The sequence below is a fragment of the Elephantulus edwardii genome, unplaced genomic scaffold (assembly GCF_000299155.1).
Source record: "Elephantulus edwardii isolate Elephantulus edwardi_28Jun2011 unplaced genomic scaffold, EleEdw1.0 scaffold00007, whole genome shotgun sequence".
Taxonomy (NCBI): Eukaryota; Metazoa; Chordata; class Mammalia; order Macroscelidea; family Macroscelididae; genus Elephantulus; species Elephantulus edwardii.
This window is the reverse complement of record NW_006399757.1, coordinates 8,140,384-8,149,917: the sequence shown is the minus strand read 5'-3', so window position 1 is coordinate 8,149,917 and position 9,534 is coordinate 8,140,384. Positions and strand designations below refer to the sequence as shown.

Sequence of the window (9,534 nt, the reverse complement as noted above, 5' to 3'; positions counted from 1 at the left end):
TTTCCTCCTCCCATGCCTCTATTTCTCTCTTTTATAAAATAGAAATTCTAGAAGTACTTCCTCAATGAGGTGTTGTGTCAATGAAATCAATAAGTAATAAAGACAAATGCTTCAAACCATGATTGTCATACATATTTATTTTTGAGAGGATGAAATCAAGTTACTCCTTGGAGGCATGAATTTTAAAGATTCGTTTATCATACTTTGGGCATGTTGCCCGAAGGAACCAGATCTTGGAGAAAGACATCATACTTGGAAGTGAAGAGGGACAGAGTAGAAGAGAAAGACTCTGAATGAGATGGATTGTCACAGTATCTAGGGTCATGGAAGTGGGTGTGTTGGAGACACTGAGACTGGCTCAGGATAGGACAGGGTTCAGAGTTATTATGCACAGGGTTGCTGTGAATCACAGTGGACTCCATGGCACATATAAGCAAACATCATCAGTATATACTGTCAGGGAGCTCTGATGGCTTACTGGTAAGGAGTTGTTCTGCCAAAGCAAAGGTATGTGGCTTGAATCCACTAGCTTCTCTGTGAGAGAAAGATGGGCAATCAACTGTGTGCAATTTATTGACTCTGAAAACTATGGTTTGGTTCTAACTCAACAGTACACAGCAACAACAATTAGTGTATGTATAACCTTTGTGGGGTACATAAAACAGAAGAGAATAGAAGAGGAACAAAAAAGATAAAGAACCTCAATCAATGAGAGTTTTCTTTCAAAATGGTTTGTTTTTCTTGATGCTCAGTGGGTTACCCAAATTCATCTTTTATCAGCTAGCTTTATTCTAATGTCTGAAAGACCATTTTGTCCCCAGTACCACTTTGAAATCCTGGTCTCCTGGCTTGTCAGAGACTGAGGCATGATGGCCAGAGTTACCTGCATAATGCACTGGAGCTGCCTTCTCAAAATACAGATTGACTGTTTCTTTAACCTGAATTTGTTGGATAATTACTTGGTGTTCCTTTCACTTTGTTTTGTGAAGACAGTTTGTTTTTTCTGTAAACATTGTTAGTACTGCTTTTTAAAAAAATTGTTTTTAGGGAGGGAGAGGAGAGAGGGGGGGGAATAGAAGTTACTTAGATCTGAGGGTTTCATTTTTTTCTTTATAAAGTTCTTGTTCAGTTTTGGTTTGGTCCATTACTATTTATTTGGGGATAATACTTGCATTTATTCACATTATCTGAGCAGAGGAACTGGCAATCTTTGTTTTGAATTCTTTTTGAAGATGTTTGTACTACAGCCTTAGTGTCTCTCTCTGTAATAAAGGCAGGTTTGTTTCCTATAACCTATAACGTCTTTCTCTGTGCAAAGGAGTTGCTTACTTATTGATCATTATAAAATATTGGAAATTTCCTTAGCTTGATGTTTCTCATATGTGGCACACATGTGAGGTATCTATAGAAGACATCCCAGTCCTCTTATGCCATTCGTGTGTGGTTTGGATATAAGGAAAACTGATGTAAGCATGAGACTCTGTTGACCATTGTACCGTGTGTAAAAAAGTCTTTGGTCTTCTATAACTTAGAAGTCATGTCTTTTGTTACCGTCTGTGAAACTGTGACAGTTTTATTTCTTAACTTAATTGTTGTTATATCCTAGTAGTCAGATAAAACCTCAGATTCTCAACAGTTCTCTGCAAAACATAATTCTAAGATGAGGTAATATTGGTAAAGTGCTTACATATATATTTCTTTTTTAAAACAAAATTTTTATTTTACACTGGTTTACTTACAAAGTTCATATACACTGTTTTTCACACCACACCTTTCCCATTTGCTTTACTCACCCCTCCCCCCGACCATCACTGCTCCTACCCTTTTGCCCTTGAATACTCATAAATATTTTACTAGTTGTCTTTATATCTCTACAGTGTATTTCCAAAAACAGGTGCTGCCCTGGACAAGCTCACTAGGTTTTGCTGTGAAATCTAGAGGAAAACTGACTGAAAAGAAACCTATATTTATTCCCATTACCAAAAAATGTGGTCTGACAAAGTATGGAAATTAACAAACAATATTAATATCACATGCAAGTAAGAGTTTACTGAAGATTATAAAAAAATGATTGAACAGTACATCAGCAGAGAACTGCCAGGTGTGCAAGCTAGGTTTAGAAGAGGCCATGGCACCAAGGACATTATAGTTAATGTTAGATGACTCTTAGCTGAAAGTAGAAAGTACCAGAGGACAGTCTATCTGTGTTTCATTGACTATGCAAAGGCATTTAACTGTGTGGATCACAACAAACTGTGGCTATCCTTGAGAAGAATTGGAATCCCAGAACACTTTATTGTGTTCAGGAGGCAGTCATTAGATGTATGAGCAGTGAAACAATGTATGGTTTAAAATCAGGAAACTTGCGTGTCAGTGATGCACCTATCTCCATAACTTTTCAGTATCTATGTGGTACAGATTATCTGGGACACTGGACTCTATGAGGAGGAATGTGGCATCAGGTTTTGAAGAAGACTCATCTATGTTATACAAATGACAGTACCTTCCTTGATGAAACTAAGGAGGACCTGAGGCATTTGCTGCAGAAGGTCAAGGACTGCAGCTTTCAATGTGGATTGAACCTCAAATCAAGAAAAAAAGATTCTCACCACCGGGCCAACTGACACCATCATGATGGACGAAGAAGAATTTTGAGATTGTTAACAATTTCAGCTTACTTGTTGCCATGATCAATACTGTTGACTCAAGCTGTCAGGAAATTAAAAGACAAATTGTGTTGGGAAAATCTGCTGTCAAGGACCTCTCCAGGGTACTAAAGAACAATGATATCAGTCTAGAGACTAAGGTGTGCCTCGTCCACTTCATGGTCTTTGCAATTACTACTATCTATCAGAGAGCTAGACAATGACTAGCGATGATAGAAGAAGAATTGATGCCTCTGAGTTGTGGTGCTGGAGAAGAGAATTGAACATATCATGGACTGCTAAGAGAACAAACAGTTATGTCTTGGAGAGGGTGAAACTTAGCTGTTCCTTAGAGGCAAGAATTTTGAAAGTCCATCTCACATACTTTGGGCATGTTTCCAGGAGGGACCGACCAGACCTTGAAAAGGGAAAGGGATATCATGCTTGGAAAGTTAAATTATGATTAGAAGTTGCTCAATTAGATTAGACAAGGAGAAATCTTGTTGGTTTTTTTCTGATTACTTCTTAATTGCTATTTTATTATTCATTACAGGAAAACACATTTAAATAAAGTAGTCCAGAAAAAGAATAATCCCATTTAAATAGAAGTTTAAATCCTTATCATATAGTTCTCTCTGCCAGTGTATACACTATAGTGCTATCTGAATGATACTCACTATGGTACTGAAGTAACACAGCATGACGGTCTTCAACAGAATGCTCCAACAATTACCAAAACACATACTTTCTTTTTCAAAGAGCAAATGAAAATCAATGACATTATACAAACAAAATAGGCCTTTTAAATGTTAAGAAAAGTGGTAAATTTTACAATAAACATACTGGGTAAAGTAAGCAGTCCCCAGACTACAAATGAGTTTCCCTTCGAAATCTATTTTTAAATTGAATTTGTATCTAAGTAGATATACTTAGGGACAGGGTTATGCCTACAATCAATTAGTCACATGTTTTAGTGTCTATGTACAAATATACTGAACCTTTATAAGCATCAAAAACTTTAAAGAAATGTTTCCAGATACACGAACATATCTATGATGTGACCACATAGTAATAATGTCTGATGTGCTGCAAAATTTCGCCTGTTGGTTATTATGAACTAATGTATTACCTCCAATTTTAATAGGCTTTGAGGTGGGGTTGTTCCTAACAATGTTGTATGTGAGTTTATAATCTGGAGACTGACTGTGTAAAACAAGACATAGAGACAAAAGAATATTGGATCGCAGACTTGACATAGTTCTAGGCTTAGTTATAGAATGACAAGACAAAAGCACTCAACTCTACATATCTATCAAAACAAATATTTTACGTAAGAAAGACTCCCTTTGTAGTCTCTATATACATATTTCCACTTAATACTGTTAATTAAAATGATAATGCTAATTTAAATAAGAATTAAATAAACTGCCCCAAATGCTGATTTTCATATCATAAAATACAGCAATTTAAATCACAACTTCCTCTTGTTATACTAAATACAGCATTTCCTTAGACAACGTTAGCAAGCATATTTTTAAGAATATATTTACATCTATAGCTCAGGTAAAGCTTTATTGAACAATATACACTTTTAACAGTGCAGCAATACAGTTATGAAAAACATATACATTCAGAAGATCTGCTGTTCAAATAATATTTTTTAAAAGCCAGGTGGAGGTGTATGGTAAAAATTCACTGAACTGGCAATCCAAAATTGCACTGTCGTCAACATAAACAACTGGATACACAGTCCCTCTATACCTGATGCTGGACAATGCATATTTTTTCCATTCAAATATACATTTAGTTCTACATGGTCATATGTAATACCCACCACATCTCCTTCCTGTGGAAGGATGTTTGCTGGCAGCCTGTTTTCTTCCTCGTTGTTGTGGTACAAGGCGCCATCATTCCTCATTACTAGACTGTGCATATCTCTGCCCAGAGGAATCTGATTCAAGTTCACTTTCTGGGTTGCAACTCCAATGCCCCAGATTCCTGTGGACTGGATCTTGAATTCAAAGTAGCTTTTGTTTTGATGTAAAGGTGCACTGGCTAAGCAGCCTCCTGTTCCACATATTCTTCTTCCATGTTTTACAATTACAACATCTGTTCCCATGTGTTGAGTGTCCAGTGCGCAGCTGGCATCTTCTTCAGAGGGATGTGACGAGTGCAGCCATCTCTGCAGCACCACAGGCAACAGAACACTGACCAGCCATCTTGCCGCCACCAACTCAGCAGCCACCTCTCGATTTTGTTGATTTTAAGCCCATAGTTTCGAATTGGTGGACAGCTTGAGGTGCTCTGTGTATAGTTGTTGTTAAGTGTCGAGTCGCAGGCGACACACAGTGACCCTATGAAGGAGAGTCCTCAACGTTCGGGTGCCTTTCATCCTCTCTCCAGGTTCATAGGGTTTCCGGAGGCAAGCTACTATGGAAGTGGATGCCACTCCTCCTTCCGTTCTGAGTATTAGGGTTACTAAATTCCAAAGCATGGAACATATAATTTAAGTTTTGAACACTAAATCTCTTTTAGAGAGGTTTGCCAGAGTTAAGAGAAGTGTGGATGCTTAACTGTATACATGAGAAACTTGACATCATTTTCAGTTAAATATTATCAAGTATTAATGGAGTTCTTACATTGCTCTAATCCTTTTCATATTTTAGCTCATTTAATCATAACACCCTTCTTTGAAGCCTATTCATCGTATATAGGAGTAAACTGATGTTAAGTGAATTATTTCTGCTTTTAGCAGTTGTTTTCTAGGCCAGATATTATTCTGAGAACTGGGGACATGTCAGTAGATAATGCAGGAAAAGTCCTTTCTTGCATGGACAATTCTAGTGGACCCTAAGGATAGAGTAAGCCTCAGATTCAGAATTATATGAGGCAAAAACCCAGGAGCAAAAGCAATGCACGTCTCTGCCTCCATAGAGTAATAAATATGTTTTAAAGAGGTAGTTGAATGTTTTAATCTAGTGAAATGCTCCAGTGAAATGAGAGAGCTGGTATTTTTCTCTAAGAGCCAGTCAAAATAAACTGATAGGAATGAAACTTGACACATGGCACAAGGGTCTCCAAAGCCTGGGGAAATAGATTCTAAAAGTAGCAAATTTGTTTATTGTGAAATTTCTTTCCAAGTGATCTATTGCTCTGTCATGTATTTTGGTTCCTTTATAATGAAGTTCACAGGAGTAGTCTTTCTCTCTCTTATAATCCATATCAAGTATAATATTCCTTAAGACAATTTCTTTCTTTGTCTCTAGTGACTTTTAAAGAGGGCTGCACTACAAAAAGCAGTTAGAAATACCTTATAACTGAGGGTCCTCATGCACGAAGAATCATTTAGTTGTTGTATCTAGTTTAAATCCCCAAATGTTTTTCTCAAGTATATTAGTTCCTTTCTAATATTTTCAAGAAATATGTTACCTTTTCAGAACAATTTTCTTTGACTAGAGAACTATCTGTTCATATGAGAATAAATGATCTTGAACTAAACTATATATTGAAATGTAGGTATAGTAGCTTGTGTCTGCTGAGAATTATAGTTTCATGTCCTAGGAGTTAGTCTAAGAGAGTGATGCTTTTTCCCCCCCTCTTTTGGAATATAGATTCATCAGAAAATTAAAGCAGCTAATCTCAGTATTAAATTATTTGTAAATGCTTTTAGGCTAGTAACACCTAAGCTATGATTTCATTTTTAAGAAATATTTAAATTTAACTCTTATACTTTGCTGTCTAACATATAAGTATGTTTTTTGAATATGTTATTTATCTAGAACTTTGTAACTTAGATTTGTTTACTTTTTATATTTTTTTTCCTTGTTATTTATGTGTGTATGTATGTGTTTCACTGCAGTATCGTTTAATGCAGTTCAAATGTGGAACTTTCAGTCAAAAGAGTATTTTGGAATTACTTTTCACATAAGTATTAATATCATCACCCTCAACAACCACTCATTACTGAAGAATTGGAACCAACACCTTTAGCAGGTTTGAGAGTCTGTGAATTGCATGGGAAGAGGTTGCTGTCTGTCTTGCAGAGCACCTGGCGGATTCAAACAACTTGTCTTCTTAGTTGGCTATTCAAGTCCTTCCCCAGTGGGACACCGTATGAGTATTAAGTACTGAGAAGACTATGAATTAGGCTCCTTTATCTTTTTACATAAAAAGAACTTGATTTCGTCTAAGAAAATTCCATGAATTTTCCAACAGTCTGTAAGTTTACACCTCTGTAAAAAGAATTTACTCATGGAGCTAAACTGTGGAGCTCAAGCACCTGGTCAAATCTCTAACAAGATGCAAGACATGATTAGGTATCAAGGTATGGCTTAGGAAATGTGTCATGACCTTTCATTTCTTTATATTCAAGACATGTAATAACTTTTAAGATACATCAAAAAATGTCCCATATAAACTCAGTCTTAAACAAAAAGGTGCTAATTTGTCCTTCTCATTGAAATTGTATTGATAGTTTTCAGTCTGTGACAGTGCATGTTCTGGAGATGATTCACAGCTTCACCACATTCTCAAAATATTCATGCACCTAAAATGCTGGTTATAAAAGTCCAGGCAAATGATAGCTCATAAGTTTTATTTATGTTGCTGTGAACTGAGGAGCAATGATTTAGAAAAATATTATACATCATGAGAGAGGCTGGAGAGCATTATGTTGAGGGAACTTAGTCTCATAAGGACAAATATTGCATAGAATCATTATTGTAAAAATAGAAGGGTTATAAGTAAGATATGTACAAAAGTCCAAAGGTGGAAGGGGAGGTGGGAAACTGAGCGAGTGTGTGTGTGAGTCATGAGGTTGCTGAGTTTGGTCGGCAGAGGGATGGAGTGAAGAAATAAGGAAAGATCCAGTGGGGACCTGAAAAGGTGGGGTAATGGTGGGCATAGATCAGTGATGTTTATTTTTATATAATATTGATGTATGGGAATGATTATATGAAATGCAATGTGGATAGAAGAATGTGTGAAACAAAGTGTATATGAATGAAACATAATGTATATGAATTTTTTATGTGAATCAATAAAGGACAATGTCTTTAAATCAATAAAAAAAATTATAAACCCCTAGCTTTGGTGGCCTAGTGGGTAAGAAGTCTAAAGAATCTAAAATCAGGAGATTCAAATCAACCAACTTCACCTCAGGAGGAAGATGGACAATCTATTCCTCTGATTTATAGCCTCTGAAAAACCATTGGAGAGCTCAGCCATGAGTTAGTCCTGACTCAATGGCAAATAACAATATATAATGTGGAGTCTTTAGAGGAGATGATAGGGAATAAGAGAAAGGGAGAGATAATGTATTGCCACTTCCAATATTATCTGATATTTAAACTGATTTCAGGTGTTCAATGTATGTATGTGAGTACTTGAGTCCTTCAAGATGCTTTTGCTTGAATCATAGACTCATATCTCTGAAGTGGAGAGCTTCCCAATTGTTCATGATCTAAGATTGTTTTTGTTATGTGCCTTCGAGTTGCTTGCTACTCATAGCGACCCTATGTACAACAGCCCTAAACTCTGCTCTGTCCTGTGCCAATCGCACTGTCTCTGACACTCCCATCCTGGTCACTGAATCAATCCATCTCAGAGAGGGCCTTCCCCTCCTGCGCCGTCCCTCCACCCTCCCAAGCATGATGTCCTTCTCCAAGGACCGGTCTCTCCTCACAACCTGTCCAAAGTATGTTAGATGATCTAGGATACCTTGAGAAATTGGGATCCTGAAATAATAGATGTTCAGGCAGTCCAGAGGCTGACTAATAAGTTACCATAAAAAGTGAAAAATTAGTGTTCCCTTGTTTGTTGGCACAACAGCCTCCTGGTCTAAGTATTAATGCTCTGGAATTTCTATTATTCTCACTGTTAGACTCATCAATAACCTGTGTTATGCATATGACACAATCTTGCTTGCTGAAAGTGAGGACTTGAAGCACTTGTTATAGAAGATATAAGAGTATAGCCTTTAATATGGATAGCATCTCAAAGTCAAGAACAGAAAGATACTTACCACTGGCCTAATAGCCAGCATTGTGATAAGTAGAGAAAAGATTGAAACTGTCAACAACTTCATCTTACTTGGATCTACTATTAACACCCTTGGTACCTGTAGTGAGGAAATAAGAAAATGTATTGTGCTAAGAAAGTCTGCAGTTAGGGACCTCTCTAAATTATTGAGAAGCAATAAGGTCAGTTTTAGGACTAAGGTGTGTCTGATTCAGGTCATGTTTTCCCCCAATCACTTGCTATGCATCTGAGAGCTGGAAAAGGAATAAGAATGACAAGAACTGATGCCTTTGAGCTGTGGTATTGGAGAAGAGTATTGAACATTTTGTGGACTGCCAAAAAATAAAGAAATGTCTTGATCAAGGTTTGGCGAGATAGTTCTTTGGAGGCAAAGTTGATAAGCCTCACATACCTTGTGCATGTTGCTAGGAGAGGCTATTCCTTAGAGAGGGACATGATACTGGGAAATGTGGAGGGTTGGCAAAGAAGAGAAGAATCATTGACCAGGTGGATTGACACAGTGACTGCTGCAGTAGGCTCTAAATGTGATGATGTCACAGGATAAGATGGGGTTCAGATGTTTTGTTTATAGAGTCATTATGGGTTGTACTCAACTTGACAGCACCCAACAACAATATCAACTAACATAGGTTAAAATGAAAAGAGAATATATTTTAGAGATTTATAAAACCATCACAGCGATCTAGAAGATTCCAATGCATACTGACCCTCTGTCGAGTTTCTAAGATTGTTTGTATATCTTTAAAGGTTGTTGTTGTTGTTCTTATGTGCCATCGAGTCGTTTTCGACTCATAGCGACCCTATGCACAACAGCCCTAAGCCCTGCTCTGTCCTGCGCCAACCGCACTGC

General features: G+C 37.1%; 1 pseudogene; it reads right to left on the bottom strand.

Moving 5' to 3' along the window:
* Positions 1-4,275: 4,275 nt before the first annotated feature.
* LOC102847246 overlaps positions 4,276-9,534 on the bottom strand; it is a 63,383-nt pseudogene continuing 58,124 nt past the window's right edge.